Here is a 21669-nt window from a genome sequence, read left to right as displayed (position 1 = left end):
TTTTAAAAACTTTTTAAAAAAAAAGATAATGTGAACATTCTGTGTCTAGACAAACTTCAACACTTTAAATTTTGATGCAGAAAAATGCATCAAAGGGGTTATAGCAAGTTCTTCAATTTCTGATAAGGGAAAAAAATAGTATTGCTTGAATTATGCCCATCTAGCACAATCAGTTTTTAAATCTTCTGAAATGGAGAGGCCTGTTACTTTAAACTGTTGTAACTCTGTTTTCTAATTAAATTCATGTGAAACCATAGAACAAAACTTAACTATTCCCTTGGGCTTCTTTCATAAAGAATGGTTCCTTGAAGACCAATTTCCAAATTAATGTGTGGGGAAGGAATGACACCCAATTTTTTAAATTAACATACTTCTCTCAGTTAACTATTTGCAACAGTATGATGAGGAAAAAGGGAAATAAAAAAAGTCAATATATCAAAGATTTTGTTTAAAATACTGGGGGCTGTCCTAAGATGGTAGAGGAATAGGATAGGGAGACCACTTTCTCCCCCACAAATTCATCGAAAGATCATTTGAACGCTGAGCAAATACCACAAAACAACTTCTGAACGCTGGCAGAGGACACCAGACCCCCAGAAAGGCAGCCTATTGTCTTCAAAAGGAGGTAGGACAAAATATAAAAGATAAAAAGAGAGACAAAAGAGTTAGGGATGGATAACCGTCCTGGGGAGTGAGTCTTAAAAGAGGAGAAGTTTCCAAACAGCAGGAAACCTTCTCACCGGCAGGTCTGTGGGAAGGAAAAAAATAAATAAATAAAACCCACAGATTATGTGCCTAATGGCAACTCCCAGCGGAGAAGTACCCGAGATGCTTGCGTCCACTGCCAGCAAGCGGGGACTGAACAGGGAGGCACCGGCTGCACTGCTTAGGGTAAGGATGGGGCCTGAATGCCCTGAGGGCAATCTGAGGGAGCTAACCTGAGATAGCAACCCAAACCATGGGATAGCCAGAGAGGAAAAAAAAAAAGAGGAAAGAGAAAGAGAGAACATTCCCATGAAAAGCTCTAACCTAAGGCACTGCCGGACTGCTCACAGAACAAAGGACTGAGCAAATACCAGAGGAGAGTTAGCCCACTGCAGACTGGCCCATCCCCCACCGGTGGTGGTGGTGGTGGCAGCCAGAGCCGGAAAGGGGCAAACTTGTCCCCAGAGACAGCATTCCCTACCAAACTACAAGCAGGCCTCCAGTTGCTAACCAAGCCTTCCAGGGATCCTGGACAGTTGACATCAGCCAGGAGGCTCGCAGCCAGAGATCAACTCTCCAGAGGAGACACATGGCACATCTGAGACAGCGTACCCAGGAAACCAAGCAGCTGGGACCGGGAAGGTGATAAGACACACTGTACCTGGGGAGAGTGTGCTCGCCAAGCACCTGGTCGCCTGAGCTGCTCAGACCTGCGAAGGGCACAAAATGCAGGTCAAACACAGTTTGTGCCTTTGTGGAGTACCCGGGAACCTGAACCTGAGCGGCTTAGACCTGGGAAGTGCTCGCAACCCAGGGCCCACCTTAGACAGTTCCCCAGCAGAGCAACTTGGAGCCTGAGCAGTGTAGACCGAGAAAGCACACACGCCATGAGTGAGGGCAAGCCTAGTGTGGCCAAGATACTGCAAGCACTCCCCAAACACACCAGTGATATTTGTTTGCAATGTTCATCCCTCCCAGCAGCACAACTGAACAAGTGAGCTCAAATAAATGACCACCTTCGCCCCCTTGTGTCAGGGTGGAAGTTAGATACTGAAGAGACTTGCAAACAGAGGAAGCCAAAATAAAGAAGAGGGAACTGCTTTGGAACTGACAGGTGCAACAGATTAAAAGCCTATAGTTAGCACTGGCTACATTGGAAGGGACCTATAGACCTTGAGAAGAAGTATAAGGTGGAACAAAGAATTACCTGAAACTGAACTGACCACACACTGCCCTCAACAGTGCCAGAGAAATCCCTAGATATATTTTACTATTATCATTTTTTAATTTTTTGAAAGTTATTTATTACTCCTTTAATTTTCATTTTTAAAACCTACTATTATCTTGAAAAAAAAAGCAGATCCTATTTTTAAAGCAAATTTCATTTTTTTTATATACCTTTTGTGATTTTTAAAAAACATATTGCATTTTTGAGAGTCTAAACTCTACTCTAGATTTTTAATCTTTGTTTTTTGGTATTTCTTATCAATTCTGTACCCTTAAGAATCCAATCTTCTGTATCCATTTTTACTTAAGAGTGTGATTACTGGCTTGATTGCTCTCTCCCCTTTTGACTCTCCTTTTGCTCCCCCAGATCACCTCTATCTCCTTCCTCCCCCTTCTCTTCTCTACTTAACTCTGTGAATCTCTTTGGGTGTTGTGGGCTGTGGAGAAAACTTAGGGAACTGATCACAGGCTAGACTGATCTCTCTCCTTTTGACTCCCCCCTCCTCTCCTCCTGGTCACCTCTATCACCTTCTTCTGTCTACTGTTTTCTGTGGAACTCCGTGAAACTCTCTGAGTGTTCCAGACTGTGGAGAGCAAATAGGGAGTTGATTACTGGCTAGACTGCTCTCTGTCCTTTTGATTCCCCCTCTTCTCTTCCTGGTCACCTCTATCTCCATCCTCCATCTTCTCTTCTTCATGTAACTCTGTGAACCTCTCTGGGTGGCCCTCACAGTGGAGAATCTTTTCACCATTAACCTAGATGTTTTATCATCAGTGCTTGATGGATGGAGAAGTCTTGAGGCTACTATAAGCATAAGACTGAAAGCCAGAGGCAGGAGGCCTAAATGCAAAACTTGAGAACACCAGAAAACTCCTGACTCCAGGGAGCATTAATCAACAAAAGCTCATCCAAAAGCCTCCATACCTATGCTGAAAGCAAGCTCCACCCAAGAGCCAACAAGTTTAAGAGCAAGACATACCACGCTAATTCTGCAACAAAACAGGAACATAACCCTGGGAACAAAAATACAGGCTGCGAAAAGTCACACCAAACCCATAGACACCTCAAAACTCACTATTGGACCTTTCATTGCACTCCAGAGAGAAGAGATCCAGCTCCACCCACCAGAACACTGGTGCAAGCTTCCCTAACCAGGAAACCTTGACAAGCCACGCGTCCAACCCCACCCACAAGGAAGAATAAAGAGGAACCAAAAATTCTTCCACAATAAAGAGGAATCAAAAATTTCCAGCATACAGAAAGGCCACAGCAATCTAAACAAGATGAAAAGGCAGAGAAATATTCAGCAGGTAAAGGAACATGATAAAAACCCACCAAACCAAACAAAAAAGGAGGAAATAGGGAGTCTACCTGAAAAAGAATTCAGAATAATGACAAAGATGATCCAAAATTTTGAAAACAAAATGGAGTTACAGATAAATAGTCAGGGGACAAGAATTGAGAAGATGCAAGAAAAGTTTAACAAGGACCTAGAAGAAATAAAAAAGAGTCAATCAATAATGAATAATGCAATAACTGAGATCAAAAGCACTCTGGAAGGAACCAACAGTAGAATAACTGAGGCAGAAGAAATATATATAAGTGAGGTGGAAGATAGAATGGTGGAAATAAATGAAGCAGAGAGGAAAAAAGAAAAAAGAATTAAAAGAAACGAGGACAACCTCAGAGACCTCTGGGACAACATTAAACGCCCCAACATTAGAATCATAGGAGTCCCAAAAGAAGGCAAAAAGAAAGGGCATGAGAAAATACTTGAATGGTAGGACATACTTAAAGTGATGAAAGAGAAAAACCTACAACCCAGATTACTGTACCCAGCAAGGATCTCATTTAAATATGAAGGAGAAATTAAAACCTTTATGGACAAGCAAAAGCTCAGAGAATTCAGCACCACCAAACTAGCTCTTCGACAAATGCTAAAGGATCTGCTCTAGACAGGAAACACAGAAAGCGTGTATAAACTCAAACCCGAAACAACAAAGTAAATGGCAATGGGATCATACTTATCAATAATTACTTTAAATGTAAATGGGTTGAATGCCCCAACCAAAAAAGACAAAAGCTGGGTGAATGGATACAAAAACAAGACCCCTATATATACTGCCTACAAGAGACCCACCTCAAACCTAGGGATACATACAGACTGAAAGTGAAGACCTGGAAAAAGATATTTCACGCAGATGGAGAACAAAAGGAAGCAGGAGTAGCAATACTCTATCAGATAAAATAGGCTTTGAAATAAAGGCCATGAAAAAAAGACAAAGAAGGATACTACATAATGATCAAAGGGTCAATCCAAGAAGAAGATTTAACAATTATAAATATATATGCACCCAACATAGGAGCACTGCAATATGTAAGGCAAATGCTAACAAATATGAAAGGGTAAATTAACAGTAACACAATAGTGGGAGACTTTAATACCCCACACACACCTATGGATAGATCAACTAAACATAAAATTAGCAAGGAAACACAAACTTTAAATGATACAATGGACCAGTTAGACCTAATTGATATCTATAGGACATTTCACCCTAAAACAATGAATTTCACCTTTTTCTCAAGTACACACAGAACCTTCTCCAGGATAGATCATACCCTGGGCCAAAAATTTAGCCTTGGTAAATTCAAAAATACTGAAATCATCTCAAGCAGCTTTTCTGATCACAATGCGGTCAGATTAGATGTCCACTACAGAAAAAAAAAATATTAAAAATACAAACATATGGAGGCTAAACAACATGCTTCTAAATAACCAACAAATCACAGAAATAATAAAAAACAAAATCAAAATATGCATAGAAAGGAATGAAAATGAAAACACAACATCCCAAAACCTATGGGATTCAGCAAAAGCCATGCTAAGGGGAAGGTTCATAGCAATGCAAGCCTACCTCAAGAAACAGGAGAGAAATCAAATAAATAACCTAACTCTACACCTAAAGCAACTAGAAAAGGATGAAATGAAGAACCCCAGGGTTAGTAGAAGGAAAGAAATCACAAAAATTAGGGCAGAAATAAATGCAAAAGAAACAAGAGACCAGAGCAAAAATCAACAAAGCTAAAAGCTGGTTCTTCGAGAAAATAAACAAAATAGACAAACCATTGGCCAGACTCATCAATAAACAAAGGGAGAAGAATCAAATCAAGAAAATTATAAATGAAAATGGAGAAATCACAACAGACATCACAGAAATACAAAGGATCAAAAGAGACTACTATCAGCCACTATATGCCATTAAAATGGACACCTTGAAAGAAATGGACAAATTCTTAGAAAATCTTAACAGACCCATCACAAGCACGGAAATTGAAACCATAATCAGAAATCTTCCCAAAACCAATACAATGTTGTAAAGTTAAATAAAATAAAATTAAAAAAAAAAATCTTCCAACAAACAAAAGCCCAGGACCAGATGGCTTCACAGCTGAATTCTACCAAAAATTTAGAGATGAGCTAACACCTATCCCACTCAAACGCTTCCAGAAAATTGCAGAGGAAGGTAAACTTCTAAACTCATTCTATGAGGCCACCATCACCCTATACCAAAACCTGACAAAGATGCCACAAAAAAAGAAAACTACAGGCCAATATCACTGATGAACATAGATATAAAAATCCTTAACAAAATTCTAGCAAACAGAATCCAACAACATATTAAAAAGATCATACACCATGACCAAGTGGGCTTTATCCCAGGGATGCAAGGATTCTTCAATATATACAATGCAAAAATATACAATGGAGAAAAGACAATCTCTTTAACAAGTGGAGCTGGGAAAACTGGTCAACCACTGGTAAAAGAATGAAACTAGAACACTTTCTAACACCATACACAAAAATAAACTCAAAATGGATTAAAGATCTAAATGTAAGAGCAGAAACTAAAACTCCTAGAGGAAAACATAGGCAAAAGACTCTGACATAAATCATAGCAGGATCCTCTATGACCCACCTCCAAGAGTAATGGAAATAAAAGAAAAAATAACAAATGGGACCTAATTAAACTTCAAAGCTTTTGCACAACGAAGGAAACTATAAGCAAGGTGAAAAGACAGCCTTCAGAATGGGAGAAAATAATAGCAAATGAAGCAAGTGACAAAGAATTAATCTCAAAAATATACAAGCAGCTCCTGAAGCTGAATTCCAGAAAATTAACAACCCAATCAAGAAATGGGCCCAAGAACTCAACAGACATTTCTCCAAAGAAAACATACAGATGGCTAACAAACACAGGAAAAGATGCTCAACATCACTCATTATCAGAGAAATGCAAATTAAAACCACAATGAGGTACCATCTTACACCAGTCAGAATGGCTGCTATTAATAAGTCTACAAACAATAAATGCTGGAGAGGGTACAGAGAAAAAGGAACCCTCTTACACTGTTGGTGGGAATGCAAACTAGTACAGCCACTATGGAGAACAGTGTGCAGATTCCTTAAAAAACTGGAAATAGAACTGCCATACAACCCAGCAATCCCACTGCTGGGCATACACGAGGAAACCAGAATTGAAAGAGACACGCGTATTCCAATGTTTATAACAGCACTGTTTACAATAGCCAGGACATGCAAGCAACTTAGATGTCCATCAGCAGACAAATGGATAAGAAAGCAGTGGTACATACACACAATGGAATATTACTCAGCTATTAAAAAGAATACATTTGAATCAGTTCTAATGAGGTGGATGAAACTAGAGCCTATTATACAAATTGACGTAAGTTAGAAAGTAAAACACCAATATGGTATATTAATGCATATATATGGAATTTAGAAAGATGGTAATGACGACGCTATAATGCGAGACAGCAAAACAGACACAGATGTAAAAAACAGACCGTTGGACTCTGTGGGAGAAGGTGAGAGTGGGATGATTTGAGAGAATAGCATTGAAGCATGTATATTATCATATGTGAAACAGATCGCCAGTCCAGGTTCGATGCATGAGTCAGGGTGCTCAGAGCTGGTGCGCTGGGATGACCCCGAGGGATAGGATGGGGAGGGAGGTGGGAGGGAGGCTCGGGATGGGGAACACACATACACCCATGTCTGATTCATGTGAATGTGTGGCAAAAACCACCACAATACTGTAAAGTAATTAGCCTCCAATTAAAATTAAAAAAAAATAAATAAAATACAAATAAGCTTAAGTCACCCTTTGACATAACCTAAAACATCAAAAAATTTTACATGTCCCAAAGAGAACAGAAATCATATATTTAAACTCACTCTTATCAAAGGGCCCTCTTTCTTCCCTTAAGCTGAGTCTGAATGTGATCAATTATCAAATGCTCTAATTTTGATCTATTATTATAGATTCAGCCCAAGTACACAGAAAAGAGTTAACATAGCAGGCCTAAAACTACTAAAAGGAAGGCAGTCTTCAGGAAACTACTCAGAATGGCCTGCTTGCATGGCTGGCCCTTGGGTGGCACCAGGAAACTTTACTGGTAAACAGTTCCCTACACTGATAGCAAACTTTCCCTAACTGATAAGGGTGGCTCACTATGCCTAAATTGCTTATAAAAATAATGTGGATCACAGTGAATATCTACTTTCCTTCTGGAAGTCTGGAATTTTGGTACATGCTAATCAGAAAGGGCCTACATGACCAGCACACAATAAAAGCCTTGGTTGCTGAGTTGCATAACAGGCTTCCCTGGCAGAAACACTGCACACATGTTACTGTGCTTCTATTGCTGGGGATGCTCTGTGTGACTGCTCAGGGGAGGGAGGAAGCAGAAGGAAGCCTGCATAGGACTTCTCCATAAAATTCCTTATGCTAATTTTAGAAAGGCTACATATCCTTACTATCTTAGCCATAACCTTATGCTGAATCCTGTGATCTAGTGACTCCCAACACATCATCCATTTTTTGATATTAAGTAGCCAAATCATACGGGCCACCTGTGGTTTCCTTGATGTTTCAAAATGCATTTTACAACCAAGAATTAAATATATTTACATTTTAACAAGTAGATTTTTTGGTTATAATTAAATCACTGGATTAGAACTATCAATAAATGAGGCTACATCTATCATATAACTTACAACTTAGTAACTATTTCTGACTTAGAACAAAATGTCAAGCTGGTGTTTAAGCAAAATAATGCACTTTCCCAGCTAGGCAGGTTTGTCTTGCTTTGTTTTTGAGAGGGCTCGTTTCTACCCTAAAAGAAAAAAAAAAAAAAGTATATTTGTTTCCTAAACTTGTTCCCAGTGAGACACTCTTCTTCTTACTGATAGTTCTTTTTAGATATTAAATTGTTATTTGCAGTTAAAATATCTTATATCCCACTTTCAGTTAATGACTTTACTATCAAGTTCCAGGCTACTAAAAGCAGGTATGCATACCTTTCAATTACAAATATTTCATGTAATCCTCTCTAGTTGTAAGAGAGTTAACTGAGACTGGTTGATACGGAGTCAAGGCCCCTTTAAGGAGGTGAACATTCTTTTTCACAATCTTTTTCCTTAGTCATGTAGGAGATGCTTCTTTTAAGCCTCTGAACAGGTATTGCAACAATATATCTCGCTTGAGACCTGGTCTTTCTTTAGGTCTGGAACTAATGATTACACAGCACAATAATACAGCTTACTCATGGCTATGCCTTTCTTAGACTCTATGTTAGTGATTGTAATTGTAAAAAATCTTGCCTGGGAACCTGTTTCTTAAGACTTGTACCCCTGATTACACATCAACAGTGTATCTTTCCTGGAACCATAGTACCTGGCTAATCTTGTGCCCTGGCTAATCTTGTATGGAAGTTATCTCAGGATGTATGCCTTGGGAAAGGGTGTGGTGGAACTCTTACAACCTTGAGGTATTCCTTTTATATATTCTCAGCAGCTAGTTGAGAAGTATATAATGCCTTGCTTAAACTAGTGAGGGTGGGTACTCTCCTACCCCCTTCTGGTGCCTTTCGCTGGAGGCTTTCTCTATCACTGTTACTTTAATAAAACTGTTGCACCAAGCTCTGAGTGACTGAGACCCCCATCTTTGGTCCCAGAGTGAATTCCTCTCCTTTGGAGACCACGAACTTCAGCACTGTTCACTGTAAGCTATCAGCTGAATGACTTCAACAAGGGTAAAAATCCTTTGGTGGCCCACTGTAGCCAACCTCCAGCAATTGTGCCTCAGGAACAAGACAAACCATATACATGCTGCTGTATCTGAATTGACTAAAGTAATTCTCTAGGTACAATTAGAAAATGAGGGAGTTTCTCCTAACAAGCTATAACCACTGATTTTTACCATATTCTCCAATACTTCTCCAAATGCATACTTACGTTCAAGCCTGCTGCCAGGGACATGTCGACACTCAGTCTTTTGTCATGCTCTTTTCCATGGAAACAAACCAGGCTTAAGGGCCCTGAAAGAATCCATTGCAACTTCTGTGACTAAAAATTATGCTTGTTAAGGAAACAATGAGTCAACTGTACAAAGATAAATTACAAGGATAATCATCATAGCTAACATATAATGAGAGGTAAATAATCTTCAACATGCCAATTTAAGTTACTACAAGAAACATACCCATCTATCTAACCAGAATATTTATTTCCACACAAGGAGCATATTCTTTGTTTGTAGCCAAATTACAATCATGAAATTGTTTAATCAGGACAGAATCTGAACAGGAGGCATAATTAGAGAAAATATGTGCTCAATAACATCAAAGACATTCATGTCTATACTCCAAAAATTTAACAGTGATTTTAGTTGAATGATGGGATTACAGCTTAACTGCATTCTTTATATCCTTGTATTATCTGAATTGGTTATAAAATAATAGTACCTCTATTTTATAACCAGGAAAAAAAAGTACTTCCATTTTTAAATAAGCTAGGAAAAATAACCAGCTATTAAAATTAATAAAAAATTTTGGCTACATATGGCATAAAATTCCTAAGGAATAACATAACAAATATTGGGGGGAATCTATGTGATGAAAATTATGATTATTAGGACATTAAAAAAAACTTGACTAGATGTCTCTAGAAGAACTGTTACAAGCATATTAATTCTTTCCAAATGAATTTATAAATCAGATGCTATTCACAATAACTATTCTTAAGTGAGTTTATTTTTTTTTAAATGAAGCAGAATTTTACAAAGAAATTCTTAAATTCAAGTTAATGATGAATTGGAGATCAGCAGCTAAGTAGAATCAATCAAACTGCGAAAGAATAAAACAAGATTTGCTATGAACAAGGAAGGAACAGAACAGGGGTCAGCAAACTATAGCCAATGGGTCAAACCTGGCTGCAGACAAATTTTGCATTTGCTGTCTCTGGTTGATTCCCTGAGTGAATAGCTACAACAGACTGTGTGGCCCACAAGCCTCATATATTTGCTATTTGGAATTTTACAGAAAATTTTACTCTTGCAATAGGTACTTTAACTTTTCTGTCATGTCCATAGACTCTTCTCTAAGAGCTTCTAAGGGAGTGCATGAAGGCCAAGAGAAGGCTAATTTACAAGGTAAATGCAATGCACGAATACCCACAAGTACAGAAGCTGGAAGGTAGCAAAATAAAGATTGAGAAGTCAGTGAATAGCAAAAGAAGTATGAACAATAATAAGGGACTTTAAAAATACTGATGCCCAAGGCAACTAAATCACAGTATTCTACCCTGGTTTATTTTTAAAGTTCCTCAGTTGATTCTAATGTACAGCTCTGATAGAGAAGCACTGACCTAGGAGGAATAGCAAATGCAGAGTAGCTGAGTGATATCAATGATGTAGCATAAGAGTAATGAACCAAACCTTAATGAATGAACTTTAACCTGCTGTTAAGGTTCAAATCCAGAGATGTTTGAATCCAGTTCCCATAATCAATGTTGTTCCTATATTTAAATTTCCATTAAAGCCCCATATTCCACATTGTTCAACATATTTATATACAATAAACCCCTGTTAATGAGATAGGCTAAGTGATTTTTCATTTCTTGAGACAAAAAGAGCCAATATAGTTCAGAAATTTGTATCAGAAATATAGTCGCATGAAACAGACCCCCAGCAGAAATATAAAACATTTGAAATTGTTAGAATATGACAGTAAGGTGAAAAATCATACACAATTTCCTCCAGACACCAGGATTCAATGTCTTTTAGAAGTCCAGGTTATGTTGTACCAAAGCCTCTAATTAGATAATTGCCTTTGTGACTCATACATATACCCACTTAGGGTGAAGCACTGAGGCAATTGGTAGTGGCTGTATTATAGCAACTACAAAAAATAAGGAAACTAGGGTTTGACAGTTATTTCTCTTCTGACAATGATGTGCAAATTCCGAAATAACCATGAGGTGCTGACCCTGGAAAGCATGACTGTATCTCTGTCGTAGCTAGACATGGTGCTCAGTTACCATTCTAATAGGCATAGAATAACATGGATTAGATCATAGTTTACTAAGTTTGAGAACCATTGGACTAAATGTGTCCAGTGTTCAGGCTCTTACAAATATACTCTCACATCCTTCTCAACACCACCACCCTATCTATGGTCACAGCTGTAGCATAGCCCTAATGACCAGCTGTTGTTTCACATTATCTAGTGTTACGTCCTCTCCACTGAGCACAGTTGATGGGACCGATCCATACATTGCCAGCAGCTTATGACATGCCTAAACATGAAAAGGCACTGCACAAATAAAAACAAACGAGGCCAATTACATTCTCACTCTTTGGAATTTAAGTAGAAACAATGAAAACTAGGTCATTACCAGTGAAAGCTGAAGCTGAAAGCCTCATCAAAGTAGGGTAGTGGCAAAGTCATTCAGGAGGAAGAAAAAAAAGAGTAGAGAGGAGAATAGAATGTAGAATAGCAGATCAAATAGCTAATTCAAGTCAACAGCACAATGGAAAAGGTCTACAAACTCAATGTGCTTAAGTGCCTAGAGCCACCACAGATATAATTTGATGCCACATTATTGTAAGATTCCTATGAAATCTCTATCTTCCTTACTGTGGATATCTTACTGTGTATCTATATGTTAAATGTCTATATCTTGAGCTAATCCTGTGTCTTTCTTAAAAACTATTTTCAATGTGAAGTTTTTAATGATGTTATAAAATGAAAAATGCATTTAAGTTCTTATTTTTGCAAACGACTACATATTCTTTAATCTATCTTCTTCATGTATGCAAACATTTTTCTTCCCACAGTATAATGTGTCTGCCATGTTTATGTACAATTTAGAATGGTACCTAGAACTTGGTAAGAACTCTGTTAGTTGTTACCTTTATCAGTGTGAAAACTAGATAGTCAAAAGTCCACAGAGTTAAATAATTGAAAAATTGACCACCTTCTGCACCCTGTAATACACACTCACCTAAAATACAATTGCTTGAAATACATAAAATAGTATATCATATGAGTATATGATTAAAAGAAAGCTTTTGGGGCACTGGAAATCTGTCAGTGTATGTGTTTATGAATAAAGGGGAGGTGGCACTCGTGTAGGTGCTAGGTCTTCTTTCGTGAAACCAGAAATCCTATGTAATTTAGAAAATAACGTAGAGTTGGGATACATAACCAGAACTTTGGCAGGAAGTAAAATATTTAGACCTGGTTATTACTTGGTGGTGGGGCAGAGAATAGACAGACCCACTACAACTCAGGCTAGAATGTTAAGGGCCTACAGGAACTGTGACAAAGTTATTGTCACAGGACCACACATCCAATGAAGTTAGGTTTTGGTACAATCATAACAGAGAAACTAAAGAGGTCAAAAAGATCACAGATAGGTGGATACTTCTAAAATTGGCAGGGAAATTTCTAAAGTGGCCTCATGATATCACTTCAGACTGTAGCATTTGGCTAGACTTACTCTCCAACATTTCTGCTTAAGTAAGAGCTGGAAAAGTATAAACAGAAGTATCTTTAGAAATGAGAAAATGAGATGAGGGTCACATGGGCTTAGTGGTCCAAGATATAGAAATGCAACACACCTGAATCAAGTGGTGGCTACACTCAGTCTCATCCAAGGCAACCTGCTCCACTTATAGAGCTCTGGAGATGAGGCAGTCTCAGAGAGCAATGAATTTTAGTGTATGACCTATCCTGTCATCCAGAGCAGAATGTACCAGGTGTGAGACACACTACCCAAGTGCTGTGTCATTACATGACTCAAAAACTGACTACCTAAGCAGGGGTGAGTTAAGTCACTTAAATCCTTGCATTGAGGAATCAACTTTGTGAAATGCAAAAAGAGTGAAGCAGAAGGAGCTGAACATTAAATGACAGTGCTAGGAAACATGAGGTACAGCCAAGGATACTGGTGCAATAAGCAAAGTTTAGTAGTGAATAACTGAAAATTTATGAGGAAGCAGAATATAAATAAATCTAGGAAGTAAACTAAAGCTCAAGTGATAATGAAGAAGGCAAAAAAGCAGAGAAAAGGAGGAATTATTTCATTTTCTTTAGTTTTTAATTGTCTTATTCAAATACAGGATTTTCTTTATTTGGACTCCTATGAAACTTTTGTCTACCTTAGAACTTGGCCACGCATAGTCGTGGGTGGTCCAAATTGCCTCACTGACCCAAGAGAGGTCTGTTTCTTGAAAATGAAAGAGGCTACAATACCAGAGATTGCTAACAGGATTCCAGCCATAACTGAAGCTCCCCAAAAATGTGAGTCTGCTGGAACTGGTTAGTGTCACAGTAGGAGATAAGGAAGTGAGAATTCCGCGCCCCCACCCCCCACCCCATATATTAGAATAGAATGATAATAGCCACTCTGGAGTTCATCTCCAGAACTCTATGAGTGGAAACTCTACATGATAAAGCTGCTAATTAGGCATTTAAAACCATCCAAGATGAGGCTGTGAGGGATCTGGGAACTGCTAACTGTTGCAACAGAGTAACTTCCAAGTTTCTCTTTAATGGCCAGGTGGTAAATATTTTAGGTTTTGCAAGCCGTATGGTCTATGTCACAACTACTTTGCCACTGTAGCATAAAAGCAGCCAGAGACAATACATAAATGAATATGCGGCCATTTTCCAATAAAACTAAAATCTGAATTATGTACAATTTTCATACATTATAACGTGTTATTCTCCTTTTGAATTTTTTCAACTGTTAAAAAATGTAAACACCATTTGTCACTCATAGGCTGTAAAAGAAAAAACAAAAACAAAACAAGTGGTGGGCCCATAGGCCATAGTTTTGCTGACTCTTGGTATATAGAAATGGAAGGTTGTAACAAAGATGGTCATGCAGGTATTTTTTAACCTGAAAGATTATATTTAACATACTCAAGGATACTCTAATGACAGCAAACTTTCTGTTTAATGGACTACTCCTGTTCTTTTTTTAAACTATCTTAACCATTTTTAAGTGTATAGTTCAATAGCATTAAGTATATTCATACTGTTGAGCAACAAATCTCTGTATCTTTTTCATCTTGCAAAATTCAAACTCTATACCTGTGAAACAACTCCTCATTTCCCCCCTCCCCTCAGCTCCTGGCAACCACCAGATATTTAAGAAACACTGTGCCAAAAGAGATCTGCCTATAGAAGGGATTTAGCTCAGAGGATGCCAGCTTGCTCACACTATTCCACGCAGTGCCTTATAAAGTTGTCTAATCTACACTAAGAAACACAATTACATTGGATCAAAGATACACATACATATAAACATATAGCTGGAACAAAAATTTCACAAAATACTTACCGTTTGCCAGATGGAGGATAATATTTTTTTCATTTTTAAATTCTATCTTCATCTATTCTTTCCTAATCTATTCTAATCTATACAATTCCGTTTAAAACTATGGCCTAGTTTTACTAGTACCCAAGGAAAACTGTTAACCACAAGCCAAACTAACACACTCATGTTTTACACCATATGGGAAAAAGGTAACACTACAAACAAATCAAAATTATAAAGAAGCAGAAGCTGTGGGGTTATAAAAACATTTATTTATAAACACACTGGGTTGGCCTGCAGCATTTAAACAAATTTAAACTAATGGCTCAAACTCAGGCTCCTTGTGGAAATTATGTCAATATTGGGCTGCATTTTTACTGGACAAAAATCAACAGGAGCCAAGGAGCCAACCCATGACTGGGTTGCCTTCTAATTTTAGAGCAATTAAATGACTTTTATCCTTTGGCATGAAAGGTTCATGTTCCAGTGGACCATAAACCCAAACATTCCCCCTTAGAAGCATCAAATGCTCTTTACCATTGAATTTGAACTCTTTTCTTCTTTTAAGAGAATTCTCTGTTCCATTGTCTATCAAAAGCAGATCAACAGAACAAAAACCAAAACAAAACAAAAAGCAAAGTTTCAAGAAATTAAATATCAAAACCATCTTATACATTTATTCCCAGGTGGAATAAATGTCCCAGGTGACCTTGCATGCATTTGCAATTGCAACCCCTGAAACAAAGGATGGAAACTAGAAGAAATGAAGCAAAGTAAAAGAAACAGAGACTAAGTGCATTAATTATACTAATGGCAACTGCAGAACACAAAAGTAAAGACCCAAAAACTCCTGCTGCTGGTACATAAGTATCTAACTAAAATGGGATAAGTCAGGCCTGGTACACTTATGAGGGCTTCCATTGTAGCTCAGCTGGTAAAGAATCCGCCTGCAATATGGGAGACCTGGGTTCCATCCCTGTGTCGGAAAGACCCCCTGGAGAAGGAGATGGCAACCCACTCCAGTATTCTTGCCTAGAGAATCCCATGGACAGAGGAGCTTGGTGGGCTACAGTCCATGGGGTGGCAAAGAGTTGGACATGGCTAAGTGAGTTAACACACACTATTCTTAGGAATACATTTGTATTCTTAGGAATTAGAACTGGGCTATCAAAAGTATTAGCTATGTGAACTGAAGCTGAAAGGATAGATAGCAAGCCAACACAATGAAGACAGGTGAGGCTGCAAGGGCCAAAAGCAAGCAAAACTTATGGCAAGGTAAAGCCCTCACAACTTTAGAAATCAACTATAAGCTAACAAAAATAAATACAGTATACAATTCTTTGTGGGGGTGAGGGGGGCGGGGAGATGAAGCTCTAAGTAAGCAGAATCTATGAATAAGCTAAAAATATGAGGTAGAGAAAAAAGTAAAACAAAGTGAACTGGCATGTCGATAGGCACGGCATTTCCACATAGAAATCAATAGGGGGAATGTCCTAGACCTGCCAAATAACAACTGCCTCTACAGTCTCAGGAAACTTAACCCACAGACAGATTCACAATTTAATGACAACTGGGCAGCACAGAGAACAAGACACGGACAGATAGTTTGCAGAGAGAAAGATGATATAGAATGGAGGCCACATCTACAGAGACTGCACAAGCTCAAGTTATGAATGAGAAAAAGAAAAAAAAAAACCTAAGTATTCAGTAGCTTAGTAAGCAGAGACATCACTTTGCCAACAAAGGTCCATCTAGTCAAAACTATGATTTTTCCAGTAGTCATTTATGAATGTGAGAGTTGGTCTAGAAAGAAAGCTGAGTGCTGAAGAATTGATACTTTTGAACTATGGTGTTAGAGAAGACTCTTGAGAGTCCCTTGGACTGCAAAGAGATCCAACAAGTCCATCCTAAAGGAAATCAGTCCTGAATATTCATTGGAAGGACCTATGTTGAAGCTGAAACTCCAATACTTTGGCCACCTGATGTGAAGAGCTGACTCATTGGAAAAGACCCTGAGGCGGGAAAGATTGAAGGCAGGAGGAGAAGGGGACGAGAGAGGATGAGATGGTCGGATGGCATCACTGACTCGATGGGCATGAGTTTAAGCAAGCTCTGGGAGTTGGTGATAGACAGGTAAGACTGGCATGCTGCAGTCCATGGGGTTGCAAAGAGCTGGACATGACTGAGCAACTGAACTGAACTGATTCAGTAGCTAGGAGGCAGAGGAAGACCGAGTACAGAGTATTGAGGAAATCAGATGGAAGTAGAAATAAGATGACATGCAGAAAATAAGAGAAATAAACTGAATCACATTAATAATACCACAATGGAGTCGAGTTCTGTAAACTTCTTAAACTGATCCAAATGAGCCCATTTCTTACAAAAAATTTTGGATTGCAAAGAATAAACCCTGAAAAGGAATATAATGTGGAGTTGGTTATTTTGAAGCAATAAGGTAGTTGTTTGTGGTTGTTGCTGTTCAGTAGCTAAGTCATGTAGACTCTTTGCAACTCCATGGACTGTAGCCCGACAGGCTCCTCTGTCCATGGGGTTCTCCAGGCAAGAATACTGGAGCAGGTTGCCATTTCCTTCTTCAGGGGATCTTCCTGGACCAGGGATTGAACCATGTCTCCTTCATGGGCAGGCAGATTCTTTACCACTGAGCCACCAATGTAGACAGCCAAGCAAATCCTTTCGCTATCACCTGTGTGCTCAGAAACTTAAAATTGTGAAATATGGACAGAAACAGGTGATCAGTAGTGGAGACTACAGGTGAAACACTGCTTTAAGAGGTTATGATGGGAGATGAGTCATGAACATGAGGAAATCCACTATGACTAAGCAGAAACTTTGAGAGCAAAAGTTATTAAAGCAGAACAACACAGAGCTGATACTGGCAAACAGCCTACAGGCCAAATCCAACACCATCCCTCTTTTTTATATAAATATGGTTTTACTGGAACACAGCCACATTTGTCCGTTTATGTACTGTTTCTGGCTGATTTCACTACAGTGGCAAAAACCACATGGTCTACAAAGCCTAAAATATTTACTATCAGGCCCTTTATAGAAAAAGTTTGCCAACTTCTGCCACAGAGGACAGAATAGGCCAGTGGTAGCAAAACTGAGAAGTCACAAAAGAGAAACAGGGGCAGAAAGAATATTTGTCATGTTAAAAAGCAGAACACTAAAGATTCTGAAAATTTTTCTGCTGAGATCCCCACTAGTACTCTTACTATTACCCCCAAACCCTGAATTTGCTGGACATTTAGACAAACTAAATAACACAAACCAAAGAGAAGATCCTCAGGGGTAAAAGATTTGTATTTAAAAGTAAATAAAGCATGAACTATATGAAACTACAAAGATAAACTATATTTATCTTTACTATGAAATGCAAGGGGAAAATAAACCATAAACAAAAAAGATACTTGAGATACATAAGCAACTTCTATGTCAAATCGAGGAAAATATATCCATGACATATATGGTAGATTAAAAATCAGTGCAAAAAATAAACTCAAAAATAAGTCCCAAGAAAGGTATTAACTGTTCCATCTCATTAGGAATCAAATAAATTAAAATATCAAGGGAGACCACGTCTCACTTTGCAACTGGCAGATTTTTAAGAGCCATAATGTAGTATATTAGTAAGGATGTGGGAAAAAATAGGTATTTGCATACATTAGAGGAATTAAACTTTTAATCCAGCCATAGGAAACAAACATGGAGATGTGCAAAAACTTATTTATAGGATGTTCACATTAAGCATTATTCACACAAACTTAGAAAGGCAGCAATTGAACAAACACCCAAATACCAGATACAAATTATTTTTTTACATTATAATGCCAATTAAAATATGTTTGTGCTGTGCTGTGCTTGGTCGCTCAGTTGTGTCCGACTCTTTGCCACCCCCCTGGACTGCAGCCCGCCAGGCTCCTCTGTCCATGGGGGTTCTCCAGGCAAGAGTACTGGAGTGGATTGCCATGCCCTCCTCCAGAGGATCTTCCCAACCCAGGGATCAAACCAGGTCTCCCACATTGCAGGTGGATTCTTTACTGAGTCACCAGGGAAGTTCAGTTGATTATTAATTTTTTTTTATTAAACAGATGTTTAAGATGGCATGGGACATGCTTGAGATCTGCTAAATTTAAAAGCTTAGGCAACAAGGTTTCATTAATAACCCTAACATCAACAACTGACAAAGACTGTCACTCCAACCAAAACCTCACTTTGAACATAGAAACAAAGTAGTAAAAAATCAAATAGAAAGTAAAATTTAAAAATAGCAAAGGTAGCAAACCTAATTCAATATTATTGAAAACTAGGAAATTTTATTCTGGAAATACAAGGTAGTTTCATTACAAGGAAAGGTATTAAATATAACAAATACAACAAAAAGGGCAAAGAAAAACATTTACTTCCATGTTTAAGGCTTATTTGACTGAGATCCCTGTTATTACATCCAGATCACATTTTGAGACATCAATGGGAGGATTAATTCCTCCTAATCCTGAAAGCCATTTAGGGTTTGATATAGCTAATTACCAAAGCCATAGCCCCCTACACTGACTGCTAGGAGAGTGATTATATCAAGTAACCTGTGAATCAGATTCACTTTTGGGCCTACGTAGGGTAGAAGACATTCTGAAGAAGGCAAACACTGGAAATGATAATGTAAGAAGAAGAAATAACAAACATAAAGACAGTCATTTCTAAGTCATGCAAAGAAAGACATGTGGCAAGGAAAAGGATCCTTTAAGGGATGATAATATTAACAACATGGTCCATGAAGATTCTATTACTCTACCAAGAACTCAAGCCAATATCTAGATGACTATTAAGTCATGCACATAATGCACAGATCATGAGACACTTTCCAGTGCTAACTCAAGTATAGCTGTGTTACTGTTATTACAAGTATTTTAAATAAAAATCACCCTGAATGTTTGCTTTATCACTTCAAGTCTTCCTGTCTTAAAGACTTTATGTATATGTATTGTAGAGCAAGGATGGCATGCTATGGTCCATGGGCTGAATCTGGGCTGCTCCCTGTTTTTGTTAATGAAGTTATATTGGAGCACAGTCCTGCCCACTTGTTACCATATTGTCTATGACTGTTTTCATGCTAGAGAGTGTGACACCCAGCTCTACCACTGGCTGTCTGTTTTACAGGGGTGGCAACACCTCTCCAATCCTCAGTTTCATTATCTATAAAGTAGGGGAAAAAATCCTACTTTCCAGAGTTAACTTAAAATTAGATAACAAATATGTGTAAAGCACTTGCCTAGAACATAAAAGGTGCCTATAACTGATAAGCACTACTATTAATATTATATGATTTCAGAAATTTCCAAAAGCTGTGTGTAGGTGCTAGATGACTAGCCTAAAGAGAAAAGAAAAAGAAAAAACAAGACCTGCTATCACAAAAGCAAGAGAGGATGGATAACATGGCTAGAGAAGTACTAGGAAAAGAAATGGCATTCAGACAGGAAAAGCCAAATTTATACAATGCATTTGGGCCCATATAGAGAAAGTGACAGGACTTTTTAAATTGCATGCTAACATTCATATCCTTATATGTAAACAATGTCATTTCAAAATACGTTGTGGTAAATGACACAGAACTCAGGGACTCTCTTTGTATCAATGAATATTTCCGACTTTTCTGTAGGGAAAAGACCACTTTTCTATCATTCAGGTTACCTGTGCAGGCTAATCTACCTAATTATGCCAACAGAATTATCCAAACACACCAGAGAAAAACCAAGAACATTATGTTATGAAGGCACCATCTCAAGACCGTCCCTATGAGAAAAGGTGACTTTTATTGCTTCCATGAAAAATGGCAGATACCAAGAAATGATCTGACCCTTGGGTATTAACTTTGGATAGAGGAGCTTAAGATAGGGGTGGCTTCTGCAGAGATCTCCCAAGAATGGCCATTTTATAGATGCTGCCTCATTTTTAATTATGAACCATTTCAGTACTCCTTGAAGCCTATTAGGGGGTCAATCCCCGAGAAGCCAAAAATGAATGCTAGTCCAGTTTAAATGGATTATACTAAAAGATGCTGCTACCTCTGAAATTACTAATCCAAAGTGCTATATTCTTGTCTGCTGCTTAAATAATAAGCTTCTGCTAATGAGCTGGCTTTTGACAAGATGTATGCAGCTCCATAGGCTGATAAAGAAAAACTCAATAAGTCTGGTTTGAAAGAATAGACTCTCACCAAAGGGACTGTAATCAGTGCATGCTGACATTATTTATGGCATGCAGCTTATGCCACCTAGTTTACTTAGGAACCATTTCAATTCTTCTGATCCTCTGCAGGGGTGATCTCAGACTGGGTAAGCATATAACCTACCCCAACTGTTTTGAGAAGGATATATTGTAGAATAAACTGCAGGCTTTAAAATTACTGGCCCCTGGAAATGACATTCCTACAAGCCTCCCTAATAGGAGTCAAGACAATGTCAGTCTTTCCTCCTTCACTTACCTTAATCACTTTGTTACCTTAACCACTGAGAAGACCCACTCTTCTGCTGCACAGGCACTCACATGGAAAATCTGGTAGACTCTCTAAAACACTTTTCAAAGATATTCTCCACAGTTCAGCCTAGTGAGGGGTTACAAAAAGGAAAAAGATGCTTTCATCATCTGTGACCCTCCTATACTCAGTTTGGTCAGCCTCTATTGCACTGAGAGAGGGTGGAAGGTACTAAACAGGAGAATGGGAAGTGGGGAGAAAAGCACAGTATTTTTAGGTCCAACTCAACAATTTTTAATGCCATTTTTACACCAAAATGGAAAAACTTCTGATTTAACATTTATGATACACTATTTATTGGTTATTTATTCTTTTGTCTACTCTCACAGGAATGAAAGTCCCATGATGGCAGGACTTTGTTAATATCTAGAACAGTCTCCAGCACTCAGTGAGCACCTAATAAATATATGTTGAAGGAAGAGGGGAAGTGCCACATCAGAACCATCTCTTTTCTACCAACTGGGGAACCCCACCAAACCACCAGCAACTTAC

At 38.3% G+C, this 21669-nt stretch overlaps 1 long non-coding RNA gene across 12 annotated transcripts in view; it reads right to left on the bottom strand.

Moving 5' to 3' along the window:
- LOC129638515 (uncharacterized) overlaps window positions 1-21669 on the bottom strand; it is a 73161-nt gene that overhangs the window by 39549 nt on the left and 11943 nt on the right. For 11 of the 12 annotated variants that reach the window (XR_008707875.1, XR_008707873.1, XR_008707877.1 and 8 more), the window contains exons 4-5: window positions 21127-21246; window positions 9255-9337 (exon numbers count right to left, since the gene is read on the bottom strand). This is a non-coding gene — a long non-coding RNA (uncharacterized LOC129638515). The remainder of the gene's footprint in view (window positions 1-9254; window positions 9338-21126; window positions 21247-21669) is intronic. The other variant, XR_008707876.1, reaches the window with a different exon arrangement.

This window comes from Bubalus kerabau, chromosome X, assembly GCF_029407905.1.
Source record: "Bubalus kerabau isolate K-KA32 ecotype Philippines breed swamp buffalo chromosome X, PCC_UOA_SB_1v2, whole genome shotgun sequence".
Taxonomy (NCBI): domain Eukaryota; kingdom Metazoa; phylum Chordata; class Mammalia; order Artiodactyla; family Bovidae; genus Bubalus; species Bubalus kerabau.
This window is presented reverse-complemented; position numbering and strand designations above follow the sequence as displayed.